This window comes from Sminthopsis crassicaudata, chromosome 6 (assembly GCF_048593235.1).
Source record: "Sminthopsis crassicaudata isolate SCR6 chromosome 6, ASM4859323v1, whole genome shotgun sequence".
In the NCBI taxonomy this organism is placed as follows: domain Eukaryota; kingdom Metazoa; phylum Chordata; class Mammalia; order Dasyuromorphia; family Dasyuridae; genus Sminthopsis; species Sminthopsis crassicaudata.
This window is the reverse complement of record NC_133622.1, coordinates 249,577,474-249,605,436: the sequence shown is the minus strand read 5'-3', so window position 1 is coordinate 249,605,436 and position 27,963 is coordinate 249,577,474. Positions and strand designations below refer to the sequence as shown.

The window sequence follows — 27,963 nt, the reverse complement described above, 5'->3', positions numbered from 1 at the left end:
CCGGATCACTCAGCGCCCGGTGGACACCGCGCCGGCTGTGCGGGGCAGCCCCAACGTGGCCGAAGACGATCTCGCTGTCTGCCCCCGGGTCTGCCCCGCTTCCCGGCTTCCCTGTCCAGGGTGCCTTACGGTCAGCCAGAGCGAAAACCTCCGCAGCATCCTGCCCCAACGAAGGCAGGGATCGGGGGCCGCCCGCCTCCCACCGCTGCCCCGCACAGCTGCCAAAAACAACTCCGCAAGTGAGCGGGACCGCGCCCTCCCTCTCCTCAGTCATTTTAGTGGCTCCCCATTACCCCCATTATAGTGCGCAACTCTGCCTCGCCAAGTCCACTTCACACAAAAAGTGGTGCCGTAGGTCCAAGTGGTGCCATGGGTCCAAGTGGTGCCGTAGGTCCAAGTGGTACTGTAGGTCCAAGTGGTGCCATTGGTCCAAGTGGTGCCATTGGTCCAAGTGGTGCCGTTGGTCCAAGTGGTGCCGTTGGTCCAAGTGGTGCCGTAGATCCAAGTGGTGCCGTATGTCCAAGTGGTGCCGTAGGTCCAAGTGGTGCCGTATGTCCAAGTGGTGCCGTAGGTCCAAGTGGTGCCGTATGTCCAAGTGGTGCCGTAGGTCCAAGTGGTGCCATTGGTCCAAGTGGTGCCGTAGGTCCAAGTGGTGCCGTAGGTCCAAGTGGTGCCGTAGGTCCAAGTGGTGCCGTAGGTCCAAGTGGTGCCATTGGTCCAAGTGGTGCCGTAGGTCCAAGTGGTGCCGTAGATCCAAGTGGTGCCATTGGTCCAAGTGGTGCCATTGGTCCAAGTGGTGCCATTGGTCCAAGTGGTGCCGTAGGTCCAAGTGGTGCCGTAGGTCCAAGTGGTGGCATTGGTCCAAGTGGTGCCATTGGTCCAAGTGGTGCCGTATGTCCAAGTGGTGCCATGGGTCCAAGTGGTGCCGTGGGTCCAAGTGGTGCCATGGGTCCAAGTGGTGCCATTGGTCCAAGTGGTGCCGTATGTCCAAGTGGTGCCATTGGTCCAAGTGGTGCCGTAGGTCCAAGTGGTACCATTGGTCCAAGTGGTGCCATTGGTCCAAGTGGTGCCATTGGTCCAAGTGGTGCCGTAGGTCCAAGTGGTGCCGTAGGTCCAAGTGGTGCCGTAGGTCCAAGTGGTACCGTAGGTCCAAGTGGTGCCATTGGTCCAAGTGGTGCCATGGGTCCAAGTGGTGCCATTGGTCCAAGTGGTGCCGTAGGTCCAAGTGGTGCCGTAGGTCCAAGTGGTGCCATTGGTCCAAGTGGTGCCATGGGTCCAAGTGGTGCCGTAGGTCCAAGTGGTGCCATTGGTCCAAGTGGTGCCATTGGTCCAAGTGGTGCCATTGGTCCAAGTGGTGCCGTAGGTCCAAGTGGTGCCATGGGTCCAAGTGGTGCCGTAGGTCCAAGTGGTGCCATTGGTCCAAGTGGTGCCATTGGTCCAAGTGGTGCCATTGGTCCAAGTGGTGCCGTAGGTCCAAGTGGTGCCATTGGTCCAAGTGGTGCCGTAGGTCCAAGTGGTGCCATGGGTCCAAGTGGTGCCATGGGTCCAAGTGGTGCCGTGGGTCCAAGTGGTGCCGTAGGTCCAAGTGGTGCCATGGGTCCAAGTGGTGCCATTGGTCCAAGTGGTGCCGTGGGTCCAAGTGGTGCCGTAGGTCCAAGTGGTGCCATTGGTCCAAGTGGTGCCGTAGGTCCAAGTGGTGCCATTGGTCCAAGTGGTGCCGTAGGTCCAAATGGTGCCATTGGTCCAAATGGTGCTGTAGGTCCAAGTGGTGCCGTAGGTCCAAGAGCATCCTCAGTCCGGATGGTGCCATTGGCTCTCTTGGAAGCTGAAGGCCCGCCCCAACAACCAGCTGGAGGAGCAGGTGTGAGTTGCTCCCTTGGCACTCGGAGCCCCCAGAAGCCCGCATGCGGAGAAGCCTGTCCTTTCCCAGCCCTCGCGCCTGTCCTGGAGCTCGGGGCTGGCCCGCGGCAGGTGGCTCGTCCCCCTCTGTGTCTGGGCCCTTCTGTGAGGGCGGAAGCTCCTCGCGGGCAGAGATCGCGCCCCTCTGGCCGCCCCCAGGGCCCAGCTGGCTCTGTGAACGACCGGTCGATGGCATCGGTTCTTGTCTGGGGCCTGCTCGTTTGCAGAGGGCCTGGGGAGCGTGGGTGAAACCCGCAGGGGAAGCGGGGATAATTGCTGTCATCATCATTTTCCTGGGAACGCTTGTTATTAATATTAATCTCGTTAATTATTTATAATTCCGTCAATTCATTCTCGTGGTCTCTGGTTGGGGTCATTGCTGCCGAGCTTTTACAGGGACTGCAGTCCCGCTGGCTGGGCTCCTCGCTGCGGGCTCCCCCCGCCTGGCCTGGCCCCGGGCTCCCCCTGTGGAAGCGGGCTGGGGTTGGGGGGGTGGGGAGCCCCGCTTCCCTCAGCGGGGTGTGAATGAGGTTGCACCATGTGGGGGGGACAGGACCCCGAGGCTGCCTCGCCCAATCCCTTCACTTGGCAGATGGGGAAACGGAGGCCCGAGGAGGCGGGACTGGAGCTCCCCTCCTCGGTTCCGGTTTCCTGGCATTTCCGTGACTATTTTCACTTTTCCAGAGTTGGGGTGACAGTGGAGCTGGGGCCGGGCTTCCCAATTGCTTTAGGATGGTAGATGGGTTGTTGGGGGGCCCTCGAGACCTCCGATCGGACTTTCGGACCCGACGTTCCCCAGGCTGGAGTCCACTTCCCAGATAAGGAAGCGGTCCTGCTCGGCCTTGGGACCGGGGCTCCCGAAGAGCCGTTCTCCAGCCCGTGCTCCGGTCACCTGCCGCGTGCTTGGGATGCCAGTGTCCGTCTGCCCCCCATCCCCGGCCACGCCCTGCTTGCCCTTCTCAGCTCTGAGGCTGGGAAGCCGGTCCTGCCCTCCGGCCTCCTCGTGCTCCCTGCCCCAACACCCCCATCTTGCTCCCAGGCTCTGGGGCTCTGCCCGCTCCATGAGGGCAGAGGGGGAAGGACATCAGCAGGGCTCCCCAGCCCCGGGCCCAGACCAGGTCAGGCCGCAGGGCCCGGCAGCACACAGGGAGTCTTTATGAGGGACCCTGCGGGCCACACACCCCCGGCCCCGGCCCCTGGGTCAAGGCGGCTCAAAGGCTGCCCTCTGTCTGGCAGCCCCCCAGGGAGTGGAAATCTGGGCCCTCACAAAGGGAGCTTTGAGCTCTTCCAGGCAGGAGAACCAGGGCTTCCTTCAGAAGCCGGCGCCCCTCACAAGCCCGGTCTGTGTGAGGCTTCCGCGGGCCCCCCGAGGGAAGGCAGCTGGGGGGAGGAGACTGTCCTGTGGAGGCCAGGAGAGGGGGTGCAGCCCTCCAGGGAGGGAGGCAGCTGGGGGGGCTGTCCTGCAGAGGTCTCCCCCACTCAGGGGTCCTGAGGCAGGCCCAAGGCCTACACTTGGGACCCCAGGAGCCCCTGTGTAGTGTTCACAGGAGCGAGGGCCACACAGGAACAAAGCCCGCTCAGATCTAGCCAGAGAGCATCCGGCCCAAAGGTCATCTTTGTTCCTGGGGGACGGCAGCTGTGCTCCTTTCATGGCGCTGGGCGAGCACCCCCACAGGGAGGCAGCCATTGAGCTTGGCGTTTGGTTCCTGCCGCAGCCTCCTAAGGAGGCTCACCTCGGGCCTCCTCTGTGAAATGGACCTGGAGGGCAGAGTGGGGGCGAAGACGCCCCCCGGATCTGGGGCCTGGCAGCAGGGAGCTGCAGATCTGGCCAAGCCCTCCCCCTCTCTTCCTCTCCGGCCGGGGATGCCCCGAAGCCCCCTCCCTTTCCTGGCCCAGAGTGCCCAGGACCAGACTCCGCACTAGAGCAGCCATAGGGGGCCAGTGTAGATGATAGCCTGGGGGTGCAGGGGAGGGGAGGCAGAGAGACTTGAGTATGAATCCTGTCTCAGACATGTATCTCACTCAAAGCCTCTCCCGGCCTCAGTTTCCTGATCTGTAAAATGGAGCAGTTGCCCACCCTCCCTCCCCGTTATTTGTAAATGTTTGTAAAGCGCTTTCAGACCTCATGCCATGTAAATGCTAATCATTATCATTAATCATCTCCACTGTTACAGCCCCAAGGGTGACGGGACACGTCTGGCAGAGCTGGGATAAGTTGGGTCGCATACTGGACTTTAGTCACAAAGGCCGCGGCCTGATTTCTGTCTGGGCCCTTGCGGACTTATGTGCCTCAGTTTCCCCTCCTGCAAAAGCTTCTTGGGAGTCAGTTCAATCTAATTAGCAGCAGGGGGAAGCCAGAGGGCCCTGCCCCCGAAGGCTCTCCCATTGCCCTTGTGCCCTCAAAGATGGCCCAGGCCCAGGGTCTGGCCCCCACTCTTCCCTTCAGTCCTAGCCCCGCTGTCCCTCAGGCAGTCTAGGGAGACGGCCAGAAAATGGGTCCATGACTGTCTCGCTCTGGAGTCCAGTGTCCCTTCCTCGTGCCGGGCCCGGAGGCTGTCACCTCAGTCTGCTCTTGCTGTCCAGGGGGTGTCTGGTGCTGTCTCCCCGGCCCAGCCCGTCTCCAGCAGGGACGGGATCTCACTGAGGCGGGTGTTCCCTCCAGGGTTACAATCGCCCCTCACCCCTGCCTGCCCATCCCGTGGGACTCTCGTCCTTCCATTCATTTGGCACAGTCCCTCCAAACTGAGCACACCCCCACCTTTTCTCAATCCCGGGGGGTCAGTAAGGTACATGGGCCGCCCTCGGGCCCGCCCCCAAACATTTCTCCAGGTGTTTCTGTGCCCTGAATCGGGCTCCTGGCTCCGTCTCTCCCTGGCAGAATTGGGGGACAGGGTGTGTCTGTGTCCCCATTTATCAGTCATGGGGTACAGTTTTCCCTCCTAGGCTCTGGAAATTGGGGGGACTTTGGAACCCGGCCTAGGAGGGAAGCGCGGGCAGGATCCTCCACAGAGACCCCTCGGGCTGCTCCCTTCCCCCACCCGAGCCCCCCAGCTCCTCCTGGTGTCCTGCCAAGGACACCATCCATCAAAAGCTGCCTGAATGTTTTCAGGAAACGGCCTGACGTCCTGGTAAGTGATCGGAGGCGGCCGCCGGGAGCCACTCCAGGAGCGGGCCAGGCTCGGCACTCTCCCTTTCTGCCTTTGACTTTGTGCCAGGCCCAGGTAGAGACCATCAGTCAGGCGTGGACCACGGATAATGGCCCCAGGGCCGTCTGCAGCTGAGCTGATGGCGGCGAAGCTCGAGCGTGGCAGGCCTGGCACGGTGCGCTCACCCAAAGCTGGTCAGCACCCAAGTACCCTGCGGAATCCAGCCATGGAGAGTCCCTGCCAGCCCCTGGCACGGACCCTCTCTGCGGGCACAGGGTCCTGGACCGGCCGTGGGAATGGGTGGGGAAGGGAGAAGTCTTGGTTCTCCCCATAGGATTTCAAGGCTAGAGAATGAGGGGTGCCAGCCTTGCCCACAGTCGGGCCAGCAGTAATAGCTGGCAGCCATCAAGCGGTAGCATGCCCCAGGACTGGACAGCTCCACGGGGTGGGGGCATTTAGGGTTAGCTTCCCTATGGTAAAGGGTATATGGCTTTGTAAGTACAAAAGCCTTGGGGGGAACCGAGTATTCTCCGGATGGGACGGATTTGATTCACCATAGATTGGAGTGGCCGGGACGTGGATGTCGTGCTCTAAAGAACGAGTGACGAGCGGGGCTTTAATGGTCCACAAAACCCCCATGATCCTTGAGCTCTGAGGCCCCTTTCCGATCCCTGCTCCCTGAACTTGTGGGAGCATGTGCCAGAAATGGGACTTCATCAGGCAGATATAGCGATGACAGAGGGAGACACAAATGATAGATTGAGACAGATAAATGGTAGACAGATTGATCGAGACAAATGATAGACAGATAGATAGATAAGTGATAGACAGATAGCATTTCCTAGAGTTGCACAGACCCTAGACATAGGATTTAGACAGATAAATGATAGATAAATGATAGATGGATAAATGATAGATAAATAAATGATAGATGGATAAATGATAGATAGATAAATGATAGATGGATAAATGATAGATAAATAAATGATAGATGGATAAATGATAGATAGATAAATGATAGATGGATAAATGATAGATAAATAAATGATAGACGGATAAATGATAGATAAATGATAGATGGATAAATGATAGATAAATAAATGATAGATGGATAAATGATAGATAAATGATAGATGGATAAATGATAGACAGATAAATGATAGATAAATGATAGATGGATAAATGATAGATAAATGATAGACAGATAAATGATAGATAAATGATAGATGGATAAATGATAGACAGATAAATGATAGATGGATAAATGATAGATAAATGATAGACAGATAAATGATAGATAAATGATAGATGGATAAATGATAGATAAATAAATGATAGATGGATAAATGATAGACAGATAAATGATAGATAAATGATAGACGGATAAATTATAGATGGATAAATGATAGATAAATGATAGATGGATAAATGTAGACAGATAAATGATCCAGATGAATGATAGACAGATAAATGATCCAGATAAATGATAGATGGATAAATGACAGATAAATGATAGATGGATAAATGATAGCTAAATGATAGATGGATAAATGATAGATAAATGATACAGATGAATGATAGACAGATAAATGATAGCTGACTAAATAATAGCTAAATGATAGATGGGTAAATGATAGATGGATAAATGATACAGATAAATGATATATAAATGATAGACGGATAAATGGTAGATAAATGATAAATGATAGATGGATAAATGATAGACAGATAAATGATACAGATGAATGATAGACAGATAAATGATACAGATGAATGATAGACAGATAAATGATAGATGGATAAATGACAGATAAATGATAGATGGATAAATGATAGACAGATAAATGATACAGATGAATGATAGATGGATAAATGATAGATAAATGATAAATAAATGATAGAGGGATAAATGATACAGATAAATGATAGACGGATAAATGATAGATGGATAAATGACAGATAAATGATAGATGGATAAATGATAGATGGATAAATGATACAGATAAATGATAGATAAATGATAGACGGATAAATGGTAGATAAATGATAAATGATAGATGGATAAATGATAGACAGATAAATGATACAGATGAATGATAGACAGATAAATGATACAGATAAATGATAGACGGATAAATGATACAGATGAATGATAGACAGATAAATGATACAGATGAATGATAGACGGATAAATGATAGCTGAATAAATAATAGCTAAATGATAGATGGGTAAATGATAGATGGATAAATGATACAGATAAATGATAGATAAATGATAGACGGATAAATGATAGATAAATGATAAATGATAGATGGATAAATGATAGACAGATAAATGATACAGATAAATGATAGACAGATAAATGATACAGATGAATGATAGACAGATAAATGATACAGATGAATGATAGACGGATAAATGATAGCTGAATAAATAATAGCTAAATGATAGATGGGTAAATGATAGATGGATAAATGATACAGATAAATGATAGATAAATGATAGACGGATAAATGATAGATAAATGATAAATGATAGATGGATAAATGATAGACAGATAAATGATACAGATGAATGATAGACAGATAAATGATACAGATAAATGATAGACGGATAAATGATAGCTGAATAAATAATAGCTAAATGATAGATGGGTAAATGATAGATGGATAAATGATACAGATAAATGATAGATAAATGATAGACGGATAAATGATAGACGGATAAATGATACAGACAAATGATGGATGGATAAATGATAGATAAATGATAAATGGATAAATGATACAGATAAATGATAGACGGATAAATGATAGACGGATAAATGATACAGACAAATGATGGATGGATAAATGATAGAGATAAATGATAGATGGATAAATGATACATAAATGATAGATGGATAAATGATACAGATAAATCATAGATGGATAAATGGTAGACAGATGACTGATGGAGATAGATAAATGATAGATTGATAGAGACAGATAGATTGATTGCGACAAATGATAGACAGCATTTCCTAGTCACACAGATCCCAGACATAGGATGGAGACAGAGAAACGATAGCTTGATGGCTGGATAGATGGACGGCTAGACAATAAATGTCAGTGATAGATGAGAAAGATGGATCAATAGATGACAGATGGCTAAATGTCGGGACAAATTAATAGATAAATAATAGATGAATGGATGCTTGATAGGTAACAGACATAGGTGATAGAGAGGGAAAATACATGATAGACGACTGAGATGATAGATGGGTAAAATGATGGACAAATGGAAAGATAGATAATAGGGTGGTTGATAAATAATAGAGATAGATGATGGAGATAGGTGAGTGCCAGATTATAGAGAAAGGTAATGGGTAAATGGAGGGATAAATGGAGAGATAATACTAGGGATGAATGATGGACTATAGAGAGAGGGAGAGTGGATGATAGAGCTGCTATGCATTTAGTGTGTATCAGGTCCTGCACTAACCACTGAGGGCACTGATACCAACGCAAGGTTCTCTGCCCCAGGAGCTCCCCCCCATTCGGGAAGACGACGCTCCTGGGGCTCATACGTCGGAGCCGCAGCCCAGCACGCAGGTCACCGGCCCGGGTCCTCCGGCCCGGGTCCTCCGGCCCCCTCCTCGCACCCCAGCTGAGCTGCATCAGCCCTCCAGCATCCCCTCGGACTCCCCATCTCTGTCTCCAGCACCCCCTCTAGAACCACTGGCTTCTGGCAGGACCCGGCGCTGAGCCCGGCCGCACAGCCCCTCATACCGAGTCCACATCGAGCCCGCTGGGGCAGGCCTTGCCCGGGTTCTTTGTGTCGGCTCTTTAGGGCGGCGCAGGGCACGTGGGAAGCACGCACGCGGCACGCGCCGGCTCGAGGCCAGATGGAGGAGGGGCTCCTTCCCCGGGGTCTGGGCTCACGGGCGTTTCACACAGACCCCAGACACAGGAAGGCAGAACCCGCCCCTGGCTCCCTCCTGCCGGCCCGCATTTCTCCCCCCAAAGACGCCGAGCGTTAAATGAAAAGAAGCGGAGCCTGCCCCTCCCATGGGCTCTCGTACAGCTCACCACGGGAGACTCGGAGGCAAGAAATCGGAGTTTGGCTCAGTCCCCCATCTGTGAAATGGGTATTATTCCTGTCCTCCTTGTAAAGGGCTGAAACTCTTGAATCAATGCACTGAGGTCCGAGCACCTGAGGCTAATTACCCATTGGACAATACTCTATTAGAATATGCTGGAAAATGGCCCTTCCCACTCTCCTGTGCTGGCCCATTCCTTTGGTGTATACAGAGAATTATGGGAGGGACTGGGGGGAGCAGGGAGACCAGCCGGGGTCCCTTCTGGGCGGGAGGAGGAGGAGAGGCCGCGGAGATCCTGCGTCCAGCCCCTGCACTTCTACTGCTAAAGAGCAGGGACTTTAGCTTATCCTGACTCCGGCTGATTCTAAGGCATCCAGGGCGCTGACCCGGACCTCACACCTCCTCGCTGGTGATTGGGCCCGGCCTGGGCCCGGAGTCCCCCACGCACCTGCCTGAGGCCTCGGCCGGATCGGGGCCAGAAATGGGGGGGCTTAGCTTTTCTTCTTAGCTCCCCCCCGTCTGGGAAGCTGGCCGCTGGCCACAGCTGCGTCCCCCAGGGCGCACCAACCCCGGTGAGCTCCCCTGGATCCCGGGGTGGGGCTCTGAGGCCACAGCAGGAGTCCGGGACCCTGTCCTAGCTCCAGGCCATCTGGGACCGCACCTGGGTCCCATCCCACGTGTCCCCCTGCCAGAGCCCTCCATCTTTGGAACCCCCTCCTTCCCTTCCTCCTCCTCCTCCTCCCCCCTCCTTCCCTTCCTCCTCCTCCTCCCCCTCCTTCCTTTCCCCCTCCTCCCCTTCCTCCCCCCCTCCTCCTCCTCCCTTCTCCTCCTTCCCTTCCTCCTCCTCTTCCTCCCCCCTCCTTCCCTTCCTCCTCCTCCTCCCCCTCCTTCCTTTCCCCCTCCTCCCCTTCCTCCCCCTCCTCCTCCTCCTCCCTTCTCCTCCTTCCCCTTCCTCCTCCCTCCTCCTTCCCTCCTCCTCCCCCCCTCCTCCTCAGCTCTCCTCCCGCTCCATGTCCCCGTCACGCTCTTCCTTGTGCTCATCCATGTACCTGTCATCTCCCCTCCAGCGGCGCGGGCTAAGCATGAATCAGAAACACTCAGACTGGGAGGCGTGAGGGCGGCCGAGGGGGGGCTCCGGGAGGCAAGGCCGGGCCCAGGTGTGTGTGGGGGGGCACAGGCTCGGGCCGGACAGTCCGTGTGACCTCAGTAGATCAGGGCCTTCGCTGGGGGGACGCAGGGAGCTCCCCCAAACCGGGGTCTCGGGGAGCATGCTCAGCCACGTGGGGGGGGTCGCCAGAGGTGAAGGGGGCAGGTGCGATGGGACCCGTCAGAATGCTTCTGCTGAAACAAAATCAATGCAGCCAGAGACAAGCAAAACAGGCAAGTGGGGAGGCTGGGCCGCAGGTGCAGGGTGGGTGCGGGCGCAGCCGGTCCCGGGATCCGTCCCTGCAGCTCCGAGCCCCCGACGGCGCGGGCGAGGCGCCTCCCAAACACCGCCCGGCGTAAATGGACCGAGTGGTGCTTCCTCCCCAGCCCCCCGCCAGGGTGGGAACAGACTCAGGCCAGGCCCAGCAGCGCCCCCTGACGCCCTCTCCAGGGGTCAGAGGTGAAGCCCAGAGGCCCACAGACCCCCAGAGCGGCCCCCTTTGGCTCTCTTTCCTGCCTCCCCTTCCCGCTCAGCCCTCAGGGGACAGATGTCCCAGCACTCATAGATCCATGTGCATTTAGTAAGCACCTGCTGTGTGCCAGGGATGAAGCAGTCCTCCCCCGGAACCCCGTGGCAGTGCCTTGTCCGGATTTACAGAGTGAGGGCCCCGGGCACCCGGCAGGAACTGAGGTGAGGCGGGCAGGCCCCGGGAGGCTGGCAGAGGAGCGCTCCGTGGCCAGAGAGGGCCGGGGAGGCCGGGGATCTCACTCTGCCCCAGGCACTTACTAGCATTTCCTTCCTGCCTCAGTTTACTCTTGTGCCAAACAGGAAGCAAGCCCGGCACCTCCTTTGGGGGCGGGGGCTCCCCCTGCTGCGCAGGCTCTCTGGGCCCCAGCTTCGCGGGGACGCTGCCCCTCGGCCCCTGCCCCCCCAGGTCCCGGGCCGGCTGGGGGAGGGGCTGCAAGCTCCCGGGAAGCTCCTGACAAGAGTAATTTGCCGCGGGAGATAAATGCCTCTCCAAAGGCCCCCGCCCCCCCTTTTTGCAGTTGGCTAAATCTGGTGCGATCTGGTGCCAGAGATTAATTCAGGCAGAGGGGGGAGGGGAAACACCACCGAGCCGATTCTTAGAAGCCTCGGAGGCAGAATGGCGGGGTTCGGCCCGGTGACCCCACTTCCAGTGAGATCCAGGGACGGGCCCCAGAACAGCCCAGGGCGGCTGCCTCGGCCCCACTCTCAGAGGCCGGAGCAGCTGCCGGCCGGGCAGGGGTCAGCGGCCCGGGGACCAGGCTGGAGCGCTCCGGGCCGGCCCTGAGGAGACCTGAGTGCGAATCCTGCCGGACCCAGGTGCGACCTGTGGCCCTGGACGCTCAGCCCCCCTTTGACTCGGTTTCCTCGGCCATGAAATGGGACTCAGCGTGGGGCCGAGCCGATGAGAAGCTTGTGGTGATCGGATGAGATGAGAGACGTGCAGCGTTTCACGAATCCTGATGTGTTCCCCATTACTGGGGCCGCCTCGGGCGGGGGGGCTCATAGGTCAGAATGTGGGTCCACAGACACGGGGGGAGGGGACCGCCGCACTTTGGACAGGCGGCCGCTGGCCCGGTGACCTTGCTGAGGTCGGGGAGGGGCCTTTGCCGGTCCTTAGAATTCCCCAAGGGGGCAGGATGGCGCGGTGGTCAGCCAGCAGGCTGACCTGGATTCATCTCTCGGCTGAGGGGCAGGGAGAAGGCATTTTGAAGAGGGGACCCAAAGTTCTGAAGAGTTTTGGGGTCCCCTCTTCAATTTCACTCTGAGACTCAGTTTCCTGATGCTCAGGCCCGATGGGCTGAGGGCACCTGGAGTCCCATGATAGCGCCCCGCTCTCTTCCCTGGGGTCCCATTTCCCCCCGCCCACTCTCCAGTCCCCGGCCTTAGGAAAGAAGAGCTTCCTGACCTGGGGGCCCCCGCTGCTCCCAGCCTCCCAGAGCTCCCCGGGCTGCCCCGGCTGGCAGGAGCTGGAAGAGACCCCTGCCCGGGTCCTTCCTGCGGGCGTGGGCCCCGCCGGGCCGGAAGGGGGCTGGCTGCCCGTCCCTGGGGGCTCCGCGGGCCCCCCTTCATTCTGCCCAGGCCGGCCGCGCTCTGGGGAGAGGAGGGCGGGGAGGGGAACAACGAGGCCGGGCAGAGCAGCGGCCCAACCTGGACGGAGTGATCCAATGATGGCGCCGGGTTACATCAGCCCCCTTGAGCCTCCAGCCCAGCTGCTGCTCTGGCGAAGCCCGCGGTAAACACACACACAGAGTCCCAGCACGGGGGGGGCCGGGCTCCAGAGCCTCGCACAGCCCTGCTCGTTTTACGGATGGGGAAACCGAGGCTTGCCCCAGGGCACACGGGGTGGAGACTGGCCAGATTTTGCCCATTGGGCACGTGCCGAACTGCCCCCCAGAAGTCATGCTCTCTCTCACATAAATCATGGAGTCCAGTTGCCCGGCAGTTGTGGCCCAAAAGGCGGTAACGCTGCTAAGGTTCGGGGCACCTGGTGCCCGGCCAGATACTTGGGAAGTGAGTCTCGGGGGCCCGCCCGGGCACCTCTCGCACCCCAAATAAAAATGTCCGGCTGCGTCTCTGGGGAAAGGGCTGGGCCCAGAGGCGGCTTTGGGCGCCGAACCGCTCGGGAAAGCTCGCCCCACAGCCGCCGAAGGGTGCCCGTCGCCTCTTGTTCTGGCCTCGGGGACCGGGCTGAAGACGTTGGCCTGCTCACCCGCTTCCAATCCAGCCTGAGCACACCCACCGCCTTTGGTATATACCGTGACCGCCACTTCCCCGCACTCATTGCCCTCCTCTGGACACGCTCTAGCTGGTCGGTGTCCGGCCTAAAAATTGGGTGCCCCGAGCCGGCCCAGTCTTCCCCACGTCCCTTGCCCGGGCCAAGCCAGGAGGGCCGCACCTCCGCAACTCCTCGGTCTGGGAGGGAGGCCGTGCCCACCATTTCTGGGGGATCCTGTCTGTACTTGGTCATTATTAGCCTTGACCCCGAGAGCTGCTGACTTGCAGGGCCCCAGCCCTCCCTGCCCGGCCCTGGAGAGCATGGGGACGAGGGGGGATGCAGCGTGGCTGTCAAGAGGAAGTGTCCTGTTGGTCCTGAACCCAAGGCCCAGGGCCGTGAGGACGTGAGGGGCCCGGTGGCCGCCATGTCCCCTCCTCCCGCCCCTCCCTCAGCAGTGTGTCTGAGCCTGTCACTCATCCGTGCCCCTGCCCCCTTCCCTTGCACTTCCTCCTGGGTGTTCCTCTCTTGGCCCGCCCTCCTCTGTACCGATTCTGCATGCAAAGACCCTAAGTCTCTTTCCCAGAAACCTCCACGGATTTAACTAGGCGTATTCAGGCAGAGAGGGCTCCCAGCTGGCACCTTTCTCTCCGGCTTGGAGGGGAGCCCTGACAGGCGGTAACTGGTCGGGTGGTCCGTCCCCCCCACCCTGCTCCCGGCTCCAGGGACGGCGCCACATAAGCCCGCTCTGTGGGAATCAGGGAATAGATGGGGGCCGGGGGCACCCACTCAGGCCAAGCCCTCAGTATGCAGACGGGAAACCGGAGCCCCGAGGTGGAGGAGCGCCCGGGTGAGCCGGGATCCTAGCGCGAGGAAAACGGACCTGGGGAGGGGCTGAGAGACCGAGGCCCCAGGGCCCGGAGGCTGACTCGGCCTCTGACGATGGAGGGCGGCGCTGGCCCGGGCGTGAGGGCCACAGGGTGGCCACGCTGGCGCCCCGGAGCAGAGCCTGGACGCGCTGCCCTGGCCTGAGCGAGGGGCAGGCCCCACACGAACCCAGGCTTCCTGATTCCCTGCCACGCTGCCCCCGTTCACAGCGTGCGGAGATGTGTCTGGCAGGTTCTGAGCTCTGGGAAGAAAAGGGAGGCGCGACATCAGAAGCTTGCAGGGAAGGGGAGGGGGGTTCCTGGAGGAGCGGCGCTCAGCCACAGTCCAGGATCCTTTGCTTCTGGCCCCCTGGGGCACACGGAGATGAAGGTGGACCCAAGGGGGACCCGTTCCATTAGTGCCTGGGAGGAGGGCCTGGCGCGCGGCTGCAGGCCCGAGCCAGCTGAACCCAGGCTGCCTCTGACTCTGGGGGCCGAGGGAGGCTTCCTTCCCCCAGGAGGGGCCCTATGTGGGAGCCCGGCCCAAAGGCGGGTCCCGGCCGTGAGCTCCGGGGGTTTGGGCTTGAGCTGATGGAGCTTTTTTTGGAAAGCCTGAGTGTGAGTGTGAGTGCAAGGGTGGGTGTGTGTGCATGTGTGTGCGCGTGTGTGTGTGCGTGTGTGTGCATGTGTGTGCGTGCGTGTGTGCATGTGTGTGCGCGCGTGTATGTGTGTGCGCGTGTGTGTATGTGTGTGCGTGTGTGTGCATGTGTGTGCATGTGCGTGTGTGCATGTGTGTGCGTGTGTATGCACGCGTGTGTGCGTGTGTATGTGCGTGTGCACGCGTGTGTGCGTGTGCGTGTGTGCGTGTGCGCGCGTGTGTGCATGTGCATGTGTGCGTGTGTGTGCATGTGCACGCGTGCGTGTGTGTGCATGCATGTGTGCATGTATGTGCGTGTGTGTGCGTGTGTGCGTGCACGCATACATGCCTTGGTACCATCAAATAACTATATTTGTACCTTCCTATGGGGGATAAGTTTGTAGAGTTTTCCGGGTACATAGCAGAGAGAGAGGGAAGGAGAGGGAGAGAGAGACAGAGACAAAGAGATAGAGAGAAATAGAGACAGAGACAGAGAGAGACAAAGAGAGAGAGACAGAGACAGAGAGAGACAAAGAGAGAGACAGAGACAGATGCAGAGACAGAGCAGAGACAGAGGAGAGCGTGTGTGTGCGTGTGTGTGTGTGTGTGTGTGTGTGTGGCAATACCCCTTAGTTTCCCAGGCAAACAGCAAAGTCACTGCAATGTCCCTGCCCTCCCCCTCCCACAGCCTGTGGCTCCCTCCCTGTCCCCATCTGAGCGGTTCCATTTGCTCGGGAGCCAGCAGACGGGCAGAGCGGCCACAGCTGATGGCTCTCCTGCCCGGGTGGGAAGGCCCCCTCCCGTCCCTCGGCCGGGGGCTGGGGGTCACTCCCCGCCGCCCCCGCCCCCCTCGCCGCCTGGCTGCTCTCCAGGAGCCCTTTCCGCCGCCTTTCTCCCCGCACCCCGCGTCCCCGGGAGCGGGGCTGCAGCTCCAGCCAATTTTTATTTTAAGCGGTGTTTGGAAGCACCAAACCAGTCACCCAAGGAGAAAGAACAAAATGACAGGTGATGTGGCAGCCTCGCCGAGGCTCCCTGGGCCAGCGGGAGCCGGAGCCGCTATTTCCACTAGAAAATAGAGCAGGGGGAGCCAGCCCAGAGCCGGGCCCTGCTGGGGGGGGCTCCCCCCACGCCCCCGAGCAGCTCCCCGCCCTTCTGGCCAGGGCCCCTCTGCTGCCTTCCCGCCGAGGAGCACCCAGCATCCCCTCCAAAACTCCCGCCAGCTGCCGTCCCAGTAACTCAATCATGCATCGATCCGGAGGGAGGAGGGCTCTGGGCTGATTTATGGGATGGAGGCCGCGGCTTCCGCCTCCCTCCGAGTCTCCACAGGAGCAGATGCACCTCCTCCGGCTCCCGCAGACAGCCACACGCAGGCCGCGCTCGCTCCCAGGGCCCCGCTTCACCTCTGTGGGACCGAGCGGGACTCCCCGGCCTCCCCGAGAGCCGCTTCTGCCCCCCTCCCCCGACACCCCTCCTCAGAAAGGAGCCCCTCCCCCCAGCTTTGGAGCCATCTGCAAGGCTAAATGGGAGTCATCCCGGCCCCCCTTAGGATTTCAACTTGGCAACTTTCCCCAGAACCACAGCTCGGGGGGCACCTGCCTGCTCCTTCCTCCCCCAGCCCTTTCCAGCTGCCTTCCCCCTCCCCGCCTCAGGCCCCAGCCTTCCAGGGCTCCTGGGGAATCCTTGTCCCAGAATGCTCTTCTCTGCCACCTGAATCCCCTGCCTCGGGAGGAAGGCCCTGCCCTTTTCTGAGAAGCTGCTCGGGAAGGTGGAAAAACCGGGAGCCATTTTCTGCCGTTGACACTAATTAGCGGTGGGAGACCCTGCTCGAGGCACCTGTTGCCTCCTCTGTCCTGGGTCGGGAAACTGCCTCCTTGCCAGGGGGTTGTGAGGCTCCGGGAATCGGAAGTGTCTGCAACCCCGGGCCCTTAAATATGAGATGAGCCGTGAGAGCTCCCCCCAGGCGCCCGGCCTCAGGCCTCTCCTGGGCTGGGGAGGCCGAGCTTTGGGTCCCCAGTGCCCGGGGCCACCCGGGGGCTTTTGGGCTAGCTCATCCCTGCTTCCTCTTCTCGGAGAGAGGAGGCAGAATGAGCGCTGGAAAGGACCCAGTCATGTTTACCCTCTTGCTTTTTTTACAGATGAGGAAACTGAGTCCTGAGAGGCCAAGTGCCTTGCCCCAAACCCCAGAGGTGTGAACAGCCAGTGTAGACAGTCCTTCAGCTCCAGTGTCCCTGCCCTTCTTCCCTCTGGTTTCCCCCCCCCCACCGGCCCAGCCACCTGCAAGCCCACCTGCATCAACAGGGGCTGGGGTGGGGGCGGGGCCAGGGCCGGGCAGACAAGCTGGAGGCTCCCCTTTTTTCTCTCCTTTTAATCCTTTTTATAAATAACCCCCTGCTCTCCAGCTGTGATTCATCCCACTGGTCGGAAATAGGCATTCGCAGATCTGAAAGCCACTCTGGCCTGGCAGGCGCTGGAGCCCTCCCTCCCTCCCTCTCTCTCTCTCTCTTTCCTTCCCTCGCTCTCTCATCTCTCTCCATCTTCCTCCTCCTTCTCTCCCTCCCTACTTCCCTCGCCCTCTCCCTCTCCATCTCCTCCTGTCCTTTTCTCCTCCTTCCTCCTCTCTCTCCCCCTTCTTTCCTTCCTCCTCTTTCTGCTCTCCTCTCCCTCTTCCCCTCTTCTCCCCCTCTTCTCTCCCTCCTTTCTCTCTCCCTCCCTCCTTACTGCTTCTCCCTGTCTCTCTCCTCTTACCCCCCCCCCAGCAGAATCCGAGCTGTCGGTGCTCCCGGGAGGGAGCACTCTCCTCTCCCGATGGAGCCCCGAGCCTGGGCGGGATCCCGTGGCTTCTCCCTCCCACTCTGACCTGTCTGCTAGCGGGTGGTGGTGAGTGTGTGTGTGAGTGTGTGTGTGTGTGTGTGTGTGTGTGTGTGTGTGTGTGTGTGTGTGTGTGAGTGTGTGTGTGTGTGTGTGTGTGTGTGTGTGAGTGTGTGTGTGTGTGTGTGTGAGTGACTGTGTGTGAGTGTGTGAGTGTGTGTGTGTGTGTGTGTGTGAGTGACTGTGTGTCTGTGGATGTGTTGCATCCGAGGGGCCCACGGGCTCAGCCCGGGACGCGGCTTGCCTTCGGTGCGGCCCCAGGACCCGGAGGGGCTCCGGCCCCCGTGTCTCCTCCAGACGGGAGGGGGGGGCGCGCCCGGCCGTGGCCTCGGGCAGAGACCGGGCCTCGAGCGCCCGCCCCGAGCCAGGTGGCCCCGGGAAATGCCCCCCCCCAGGTCCCCAGGCCCGAGCCGGGAGTTAGCGGGGAGAACTTAGCAGGCTGGGGCGGGAGGCGGAGTGCTGCCCGCGCCCCTCCCGACCCTCGGGCCGCCGGGGCTCCGTGTCTCCCCTCTCCGCCGCGCCGGAGCCGCCCCTTTGGGCTCCCGCTCCCGGCGGCCCCCCCCTCCGCCGGCGGCGCCAGGACGAAGCCCCCTCCCCCGCCCCAAATGGCGCAATAATCCGTCCCAGCTCGCGGCCAAGGCTGCTCCCTCCGGCCGCCGCTCCCCCCGACCCCGCCAGGCTCCCCTCGCGCTGCGTTAGCACGCCGGAGCCGGGGTCCCCTCTGCACCCCAAGCCCGCCTCCTGCGCGCTGTTTGCCGCCCCCCCCCCCCCCCCCCGCGCGCACACACACACTCACACTCACACTCACACACTCACACCCGCCGCACAAAGTCAGCCGAGGGAAGGCGAGGGCTGCGTCCCAGCGCGCAGCCACCCTCCCCGGCCCCGGGAGCCCGCGCCGCCCGCTCGGGGCCCGGGCCAGACCCCAGGTGTGGCGGCCCCGCTGCCGGCCGGCTCTCGGAGGGGAGCCCGAGCCCGCTCCCCGCGCGCCCCCACACTCCCGGCCCCCCGGCCCGGCCCTGCGGCGCCCCGGGCCGGCCCAGCTTACCTGCAGGCTTGCGGGCGGCGGCGGCGGGCGTCAGCCCTCCTCCGGAAAGTTTGTCATCCTAGGCTTTCGGGCTGCGCTCGGCGGGCTCTCCAGGTAAGCGAGCCCGGGCCGGGCGGGGGCGCGGAGGGTGGGCGCGCCGGGGAGCGGGCGGCCCCCCCGCCGGAGGACGCTGGGCGAAGGGCTGCGCGGAGGCTGGCAGGGCCGGGGGGCGCCGGGGAGCAGCCCTGGGCAGCGGCGGCGCATCACCCGCTGCCGCTGGGCATGACGCCTGGCCGGAGCGAACGGCGAGCTGCGGCCGGCCGGGACGTGGGCGCGCGCTCTGTGGCTCTGGGTGTGCGCGAGACAGCGGGGAGAGAGGGGAGAGGGAGAGGAGGGAGGGGAAAAAGCCCGGCCCTCCCCTGCCTTGCCTCCTCCGCCCCCTCCCCCTCCCTCCCCCAGCCCAAGGAGCAGGCGCCGAGCCAGGCCGGGAGGGAGGCTGCGCTAGCGCGCGCAGGCCGCTGGGGATCGGTAGCGGGGCGGCCTTGGCCTTGGCCGGGCTCCTCGGGCCGCCGGAGAGAGGGGGCGGCGGCGGCGCGGGCACGCGGGGCCGAGGACGCCCCCAAACGCGGCCGCGCGGGGACCCCGACAGCCGCGTCCCCTGCCGGGAAGCGAGGGGGGCGCCCCACGCCCACGCTCGGCTCCGCTCCTCCCAGCTAAGATGGCAGATTGGACCGCGGGAAGGAGCAGGGCCCGGACCGGAGGGGGGAGGCGGCGGCGGCACCGGGGCCCCCGGGCAGCGGGCCAGCGGGCTGGGAGGATGGGGGGCCGCCCTCCCCGCCCCACCCCCCAGCCGTGTTACCTTAGCCAAGTCACCCCCAGGCTCCAGCCAACAAAAAGAGGGGGTCCCGCGATTCGGACTCGGTGGGGAGCCTGCGGTCCCGACATTTTACAGATGAGGAAACCGAGTCCCACACAGGAGAAAGGGCTTGGCCGAGAGCCGCGGCGGCCCAGAGCACGCGTCTCCTTGCCTGGAGTCCGGCCTCCGCCTCCGGCCTCAGTTTCCGATTCTGTCCAAATGGTCGCTTTGCACTAAAGGATCTCCAAGGTCCCTTCTGCTTCTGTCACCTGAGACATTGTCTGAAAAGTGCTTTGCAGACCTGTCCTTTCTGTGGCCAGTTATTGTTGTTGTTATTATTACTCCCCTCCCCTTCCCCTGGATGACCAAGGGCAGAGAGCTGAGGCTGGCAGGACGCCACTGAATTGCCCCCCACCCAGCCTACGGGCAGCCGGGGTGCAGCCCACAGAGCCTTGGGCCAGGGTCACGAGTTTTCGAATCTGCCTCAGACATTAGTTGTGTGACCTTGGGCAGGTCTGTTGTCTCATTGTGCCTCAGTTTCCTCATCTGGAAAATGAGCTGGAGAAGAAGATGCCAGTAGCTTTGCCAAGAAGATCCCAAACGGGGACATGGAGAGCCGGACTTGACCGAAAATGGCTGAATGACAGCAATATCCCCGGGAATGTGTCATTTCCTCACAGTAAGCCTCCAGCTTGGTGGGAGCAGCAGCCTCGCCCCCCACTTGACACACGAGGAAACTGAGGCACTGAGAGGCTTTCAAATGACTTTGCCCATAGGGCCAGTGTTCCCCATACCTTTCCTGCTAGCTAGATTGGACCCCAACTAGTTAAAGAGTACCGTGTACACAGTTGGTGCTTAATTTATGCTGATTGAAATGGGGTTTTTGGGTGAAGTTGTGCTGGAAACTGGGACCAGATCTGCACTTTGGCCTTCTTTCTACCTCTGTGGCTTCTTGTGGCAGAGTCAGGGGTGGCGAGGAAGAAGAGACGGAGTCATGTCTGCTCCTCTGCCTCAGTAGAGGGTTTTGCAACGAGCCAGAGCATGGCGTGAGATTGTTCCCTCCGCTCCCCCCACTGACTGCGGGCAATCAGAGGTGCTGCCACAGACCCTCACACCCCCTTGTGTGGGCCACCCTCCTGCTCTGGGGGTCCTGCCTCTCACCCCCTCCTCCCCCTGTCCCAGAGGCGCAGGCAGTCTGTCAGCGATGGAGTCGGCTTCTTCCGGCCGCTGACTTATTTCCTCGTCCTTTTTTCCCCTTCTCAGAATCAGCAGCTCTCGAAGGGCCCCCGAAATCACCCAGGCACCCTCCCCTCCCCATGCACGAAGTCCTCCAGCAGCAGCCCTGGCAGGCCCTTTCCAAGTCTGTAGCAGAAGACCTGCAGTCACAGGGAGCTCACTCCCTCACAAAGCAGCCAGCATTATTGTTGGACAGCTCTCTTTGTCTGGCCCTGATTTACTTAATCTCCCGGAGACATTCCCTTTACTGATAATCTCCCTCGTCTTCCTCAGCTTCCTTTAGTGTGGCTTCCCTACAAAAGTCTTCAAATGGCCTACAGTGGCACCCCAAAGCCCTGATTCAGGTGCATCCACATAATGCTATATGACAGGCATTTATTAATCACCTGCTGTATTCTCTCTCTGCTACCCTGGGGGAGGTACAGACCTTAGATAAGACATGAGACATAATCGTGTCTTCATAGAACTTACCACAAAACCCTGATTCAGGTATACCCCCGCCATACAATGGGCATTTATTAATCACCTACTGTATGCCACTCTGCTAGCCTGTGGGAGAGAGATAAGACATGAGACATAACTGTGTCTTTATAGAACTTACCACAAAACCCCAATTCAGGTCTGCCTGCATAATGCCCTACAACAGGCATTTATTAATCACTTGCTGTATGCCAACCACTAGAACTTAGGCAGGGTGGGCAAAGGAGGCAGAAGCTGGTAATAATATGCCAACGAGGATCTCTGTAGTCGACACTATGACATGCTTTGGGTATCGGAAGAAGAGCAATGCTGACTTGGGAGCCCGAAAGGCATCATTGTTGACTAGGGAAGCAGGGGGTCTCCCTGGAGGAGGCAGCATTTCCCTTGGGGTGGGGATCCAGCTGGGGCAGAAGGGTGTTCTGGGCATTCGGAGTAGGGTGAGTCAAGGAGACGAGACAGAGCTGGAGAGTCGGACCGGTGTCATGTCGCGCAGGGTCTCGGATGCCGAGCACGAGGGGGTCCGTTGCACAGACGGTGGGGAAGCACTGAAGGTTTTTGGAGATGGGTACTTGGGAGGCTTCCTGACAAAATGGCACCTCAGAGGTGAGCCGCCTCTCGCCATCTCAGCCGTCCACACACCCCGGGCCGCCCCCACATTGAAGGAGACGGGAGGGGAGGAGGGCCGAGCCCCTGGGGGACCACCCGCCCTTCGGAGCGTGTCTGCATCCAGGGCTGGGCCGAGACACGCTCGCTGAGTGGTGAGCCGGGAGAGATGACCCTGGAGACTTGTGGCTTTGACCTTGAACGTGACGGGGGCCAGCTCCGCCAGCTCCCAGGGCGGCCGTAATCAGTGGCCTGGAGGTGACGCCAGACATCAGGAGGGCCACGTGGACACTTTCCTGCTTTTCTCAGCATCCCCTCCTGCTGTTTCTCCGGCAACCCACTCGTTCCCCGTTCTAGAGCCCCTTCCCCTCATTTTCTGGCCACTGTCCCCCTTACAGGAGAGGAGAGCCTGGGAAATCCTCCCACCCCCCTCAAACACCCTCTCCCTCTGGGGAAAGGCTGAAGCCAGGCCCTAGGCCCCAGGCCCCGGGGGAGCAAGGGACCGGGGTCACACAGGGCCCCGGGGACGGGACGGCGGCTGCAGGGGGTCTGGGATGTGGACACTGGATGGGAGTTTGGGAAATGGCCCGGAAACAGATTCCACGTTCACAGAGCAGCAGAGCTATTCAGATATGGGAAATGGGGAGAAAGCTGGAAAACCGGAGGGGGGCGTCCAAACAGAGCCTCCCTTCATGACCTTAATGAGGCACGGGGGAACGCCCCTGAAGGGCAGCCCAGGTCTGCCCGTGTCAGGGACCTAGAGGATGGCAGAGAAAACAAGCCCAGGGACTCAGTGGGCCTGGGCTGCTCTTGGGAGGCACCCGCCCCCCTCCCCCCCCATCTCTCCTGCGAGCTGAGCATCTCTCAGCATCCCCCCTGGGCCCCTTGGCCAATTCCCCAGCCGAGGCCTTCCACCCCCTGACCAGCGGCAGTCCGGCACTCTGGTCCTGGTGACCTTCAGAAGGCCCCACGCCTCCTGCCCGTGCATCAGCCTTGGTCACGTGCTCCCGCCTCCCAGCCTCCGCTGGGCCACCTGCCGTGTGGCTCCCAGGGGGCTTGGGTCCTCTGTGGCTTGCAGCCTTTGGTCTTTCCCAGAAGGACGTTGGGATTCCAAAGCTGGGCCAGGCCGGGTACCATGGACAGCACCTTGGGCAGCACCTGGCAGGCCGGGCCCAGGAAGCCTTGGGGCTGCTACCCAAGGGGCAGGCGCCCTCAGCAGATGGACCTCCAGCCCAGCTGAGCTTTGAAAAGGCAGGATATGGAATCCACCAGATCCACGGCAAACTGCAGACAGCGTGCTCATTTAAATAACAATCACATATTTAAATAGTAGTAGGAAGCAACCAAGGGGAGAGCCATGATCCGATTGTCAAAAGAACAAGCCATAATTATGGTGGGAGATCATGTGGGGGGGGGCGCTTGGGGCTGGGTGGGCCCACAGGAAGGGTGTAGGTCCGCTGGGCCTTGGAGGAGGGGCTGGGCGGGGGGCCTGGAGACATGGGGTCTTTCGCCATCTCCTTGGTTCTCTTTGGGTGTATTGTGCATATGTACCTGTGTGTAGATGTAATATGTATGTGTGTGATAAATATATGTGCAAGTGGGCACACATGTGTGGGTATATCATGTATGAATTCATGTGAGTATGTGCATATGTGTGTGCGTGTGCATTTATGTAGCTATGATATGCTGGTGTACATAGTGTATGTATGTATAAAATATGTGCATGGTGGTGTTTGCACAGGTGTGTGCAGTGTGTGCATGTGTGCATTGTAGATGATGAGTGTACATGAATGTGTATGAACATATGTCCCTGTGTGCAGTGTCCGTGGGCATATGTGTGTATACATACGGGTGTGTAAGCGTGTAGGTGTGTGTGTACATTTGTGTATATCCTGCCAGTGTGGCTTGGTTCCTATTGATCCGTCAGCGCTTGGTTACTGATCCGTGCACTTGATTTTTCCAAGTTCCCAACCATGGACGATCGGAGCTGGAATATGCCACCGTTCGCCGTCCAGTTCAGCCCGATGTCCTTCTCAAACCCAGCACCCAGGACTACGGGCAGTACTCCGACGGGATCAGCCAAAAGAGAAGTCGCAGAAACGTGACCCCTTATTCCTGGAGGGCTTCCTCTCCTGACACAGCCCGCCATCCCTTGAGGGGTTTTGGCTTCCACCCCACATCTCCATCTGGTTCCACATCGCCTCCTTCTGGGGCAGCACCCAGAGAGCTTTCCCCCGCAGGCTGTCGAGGGATCCTGCCCCTCCCAACTTCACTTACACAATTGATTTTTTGAGCCCAAGGGTGAGACTTTACATTTATCCCACTAAGATTATAAGCTTCTTGAAAGCAGACGCTCTTTTGCCTCCTTTTGTGTTGCAGTATCTGGCCCAGAGAAGACACTTGATATTTCTCAATGACTGAATTTTGTCCTGGGAGTTTCCACCGCAGCTTTAGCTCATCACAATTTCTGGAGCTCTCAGCCCTTTCCAGAGGATGCTGCCTCGGGCGCCGACAGTGGACCTGATGTGCTGTGACAGCCGTCCCGCCTCCGTCGCCCCCTGCCTGCCTCCCCGGGGTCTCATCAGGGCCCGAGTCCCAGTGTTGTGATCCCGCTGCCAGGGAGGCGAGCGTGCCGGAGGGACGTGGACAGATCTGCTTCATTTCCCACCTTTTCTCTGGTTCTCCGGTTTTATCTATAAATATTCTCGGGTGCGATCTGGCTTTGTTTTGGCAGCTAGTTTTCCGGGGATGTTTCCTCCTGTATTATTGTTCTCCACGTTTGGTGAGGGAATGTGGCTTCTTATCCTCCACCATCCTCCTCCTTAAAAGGTGAAATCGAGTCTCAGTTTCTAAAGCCGTTGCCATTAGCTACTGTCTCTTGTTTCCGTCCCTCTGTCTCTGTCCGTCTCTCTGTGGTTCCTTGATCATGTGACTGCTAACTGGGGTGGGTTTCACAGGAGGCGGTACAGCGGACGGAGCCCTGGATTTGGGGTCAGGAAGACCTGAGTTCAAGTCCAGCCTCAGGTTTTTTCCTCTCTGATGACGCCGGCTGCCTCAGGTTCCTTCTCACAGGGTGACTGTGAGATAACTGAGATAACATTAGTGAAGCGCTCTGTAAGTCTTAAAAGCGCCACGTAAATATTGAGCCCTGTATGTCCCGGTGATTGTTTGACACACGAGAATTCTGTGGGGAATAACGCTCGTTCATGTCCGTGTCTTGTCTTTTATCCGTTTCCCACTCGGGGCCGGCAGCAGCCATTCTAATCGCAGCGTCTCCTCCTCTTTATCCTTTCCTCTAATTTAGCATCGATTTTTGTAATTTGTTGGAATGAATTAATGAAATAGGCGACCGGTCCGGAAACTTCTCTCGGGCCCTTCGCCAGCTCTTCTCCTGTGTTCAAGCAGACCCCCGCACTGGCGCCGTCGTGGATCGGGGGCCAGGGCTCGCGACAGGGGCCCGCATCGGAAAGAAGGGGGTGCGGCCTGGAGAAGAGAGGTGTCTGGGGCCCAGCGTGGCTGTCTTCCCGTGTCTGAGGGGCTTCCTGTGGAGGAGGGGGAAGTGAGCTGGCTGATGTCCGGGGAACTTCCAGTCAGAGCAGGGTGGACGGCCCGGAGAGGCCGGGAGGGCCGGGCCGGGTCAGCCCTGGTCAGGGTCCCTTCGAGCTGATGTCTCCTTCTCAGGAATTGTGGGATTGAGTGGCTGCCCCGGCCATTTCGCCCCGGAGACTCTAGGACAGGCGGGCGATGGGGCGAGCCCGCTGGGCGGCCCCCACGGAATCTCCCGTCTCCGTCGTGCACAGCCCCTTCGCGCCCTTCCTGCGGAGGGGACCGGTCCTGTCTGGCTCCGAGATGACACGGCCAGCTCCCCCGTTTGCCTTCTTTCTCTCTGTGGCTTTCTGGTGCTCCCGGTTTCCTTTGTTGGGGAGCCGTGGTCCGGTGCTTCCCATGCTGTGGCTGGTTGGTCACTGACTAAGGCCCTCCCGCTCGGAGCCCGCATGGGTCGGGAGGCCCATGGGGGCCGGGAGCCGCCCCCGGGACCCGTGATTATCTCCGGTGTTAAAAACAGGCCCAGGGACGCCCCCCCCCCCCCCCCCCCCGTTCTGGCCGGCCGGCGCTCTCGGAATCCCAGCAAGGGCGCCTTGGCCCCGGACCCCTGTAACTGGGCCAGATTTGGGGTCCCTGGGGCTCCTTCCTGTCTGCATGATCTGCCTCTGAAGGGGGGGACGGGGGAGGGGAAGAAGGCCACGACCTGCCCCAGCTCCCAGCTCCCTCCCTCCCAGCAACCCCTGCCCTTCTCTCTCCTGTCCGCCCCCATTTCTTTTGGAAATCCTTCCCAGCCAGAGCTCTCGTCCTGGGGTCCCCCATTCCTCGGCCCCCGCTCTGTCTGCCTGCTTAAGCGGCCAGGACACAGACTTCGGGTTCAGAGAAGGTGGGAGCCCTGGGGCGGGGGTCCGTGAGCAGAGCCCGGGCCTAGGAGGCCCCCCAGGTGCAATGAGCCTGCGGGGGCCGGGGCGCGGGCCTGCCAGTGACAAGTGAAATAGATCCCAGGCGGGCAGTAAACCAGCAGCAGGAGGGGAGGAAGGAGGGAGGAGGGAGCGGGCGAGAGGGGAGGGAGGATGTCAGGGAGGTGGTTGCCTGGCAACCACAACGCCTGATGCCAAGGAGGGATTCTTAAAACAGGCGGCGGAGCAGAAAGAGCGGGGCCTGGAGAAGCCTGGCCGCTGGCTCTGCATACCAATGGCGGCCGCGCGGCCTCTGATGGGCAGGGCCAGCCTCCTCCTGCCCGGGCTGAGGGCACGGGAGCCGGGGCCTCCCAGGCCAGGCCGCAGGGGCCTCCCGCGTGCCCACGGCCACCTGCCCCTCTCCCCGGGGCCGCCAGCGGCGGAGAAAACAAAGGCACCTGCCGGGTGGCTGCTGGGCCCCAGGGGCTCTCTCAGGGGCTGGCGTCCTCGCCACAACCCCCGTGGCTGGGAGGTCCGGAGACACCGGGCCCACTTTGTGGATGAGAAGACTGAGTCTCAGCCGGACCCGGTTTGCCCAAGACCGGCCACTGGGGATGCACAGGCCTGTGGTACCCTGCTCCGCTCCCGCTCCCTTTCTGGAGACTTCTGCTGCACTGGGACTAGCTCAGAAGGAGGGAGCTCGCCTCTCTGTGTGTCAATCATCTGGTGCTTATTAGGCGCCGACTGAATGCTTACACTGTGCCTACAAGGGAAGCATCAGCAAAAGCCCCTCCCTCCCCCCCTTCCTGCTGAGGGAAGCCCAGGGTGGGGGGGACAGACCCACACTAACTGCCCAATGGGTCCTGGTGGGCAGAGGCCCCCCACGACGGGCTGACGGGGGCCAGCTGCCACAGGGCTGGAGGCGCAGCCAGGAAGGAGGCTGGGAAGTCAAGCTCAGGCCTGCATGGAGAATTGTGCTCTGTCCTGGAGGCAGTAGGGAGCCCTTAAAGTTTATGGAGTGAGGGAGTGGCGGGGTCAGCCAGCAGCTGGAAATCACTGCAGCTGCAGGTTAGATCCTGGGGAGATGAGAGGCAGGGGCCGGGAGGGGCCGGATTCATTCCAAAGGCAGCGAGACGTCGCCGGGTCACGCCAGGCTCAGCACTCCTGGCCGCCTGCAGAGTGTGCCCGCCCGCGTGCCACCTTCCCCCCTTTGTACCAGCCCTGCACACGCGGGTTGTGGAATGTGACTTTTAAGGGGACGTCCTGAGGGGCGAGGAAGTGACTGTGACCCCCAGAGCCACGTGCCCACCAGCAACCAGTATCAATCCTCCTTTTCCTGACTCACGAGCCCCGGCTACCCCCTCGGCCTGGCTGTGCCCGCGGGGCGTCAGGAGGTGCCAAGCTCCAGCCTTTCTGTGCCAGTGACCGACCTCGCTTCTGGCGCCTCAGTGCGCGGCCCGGCTGCTCCCTCTCAGGGGGTGTCGGGCCTCCAGGCGAGAAGGCGAGGCCCGACACATCAGTCATGCTCTAAGGTCCCGCCCTGGCTTTCACATGCAGGGGAGCCTGAAACCGTGGAGTCTGGGCAGAACCGGCTTGGGAAAGCATTTAACCCTGCCACTGGCGGGGGGGAATCCGGTGGGAGCCACGGATGGCAGCGGAGGGAGGCAGTGCAGCCACGGATGGCAGCAGAGGGAGGCGGTGCCAGCCACGGATGGCAGCGGAGGGAGGCGGTGCAGCCACGGATGGCAGCGGAGGGAGGCGGTGCAGCCACGGATGGCAGCGGAGGGAGGCGGTGCAGCCACGGATGGCAGCGGAGGGAGGCGGTGCCAGCCACGGATGGCAGCGGAGGGAGGCGGTGCCAGCCACGGATGGCAGCGGAGGGAGGCGGTGCCAGCCACGGATGGCAGCGGAGGGAGGCAGTGCAGCCACGGATG

The 27,963-nt window shown here is 59.6% G+C and overlaps 2 protein-coding genes across 2 annotated transcripts in view; one reads left to right on the top strand and one right to left on the bottom strand.

Moving 5' to 3' along the window:
* FLRT1 (fibronectin leucine rich transmembrane protein 1) overlaps positions 1 to 18,744 on the bottom strand; it is a 66,606-nt gene extending 47,862 nt beyond the window's left edge. The window contains exon 1 of the mRNA XM_074273347.1: positions 18,434 to 18,744. The gene's annotated coding sequence lies outside the window, so the exon portion shown is untranslated. The remainder of the gene's footprint in view (positions 1 to 18,433) is intronic.
* Positions 1 to 27,963, top strand: part of MACROD1 (mono-ADP ribosylhydrolase 1) — a 140,889-nt gene that overhangs the window by 90,144 nt on the left and 22,782 nt on the right.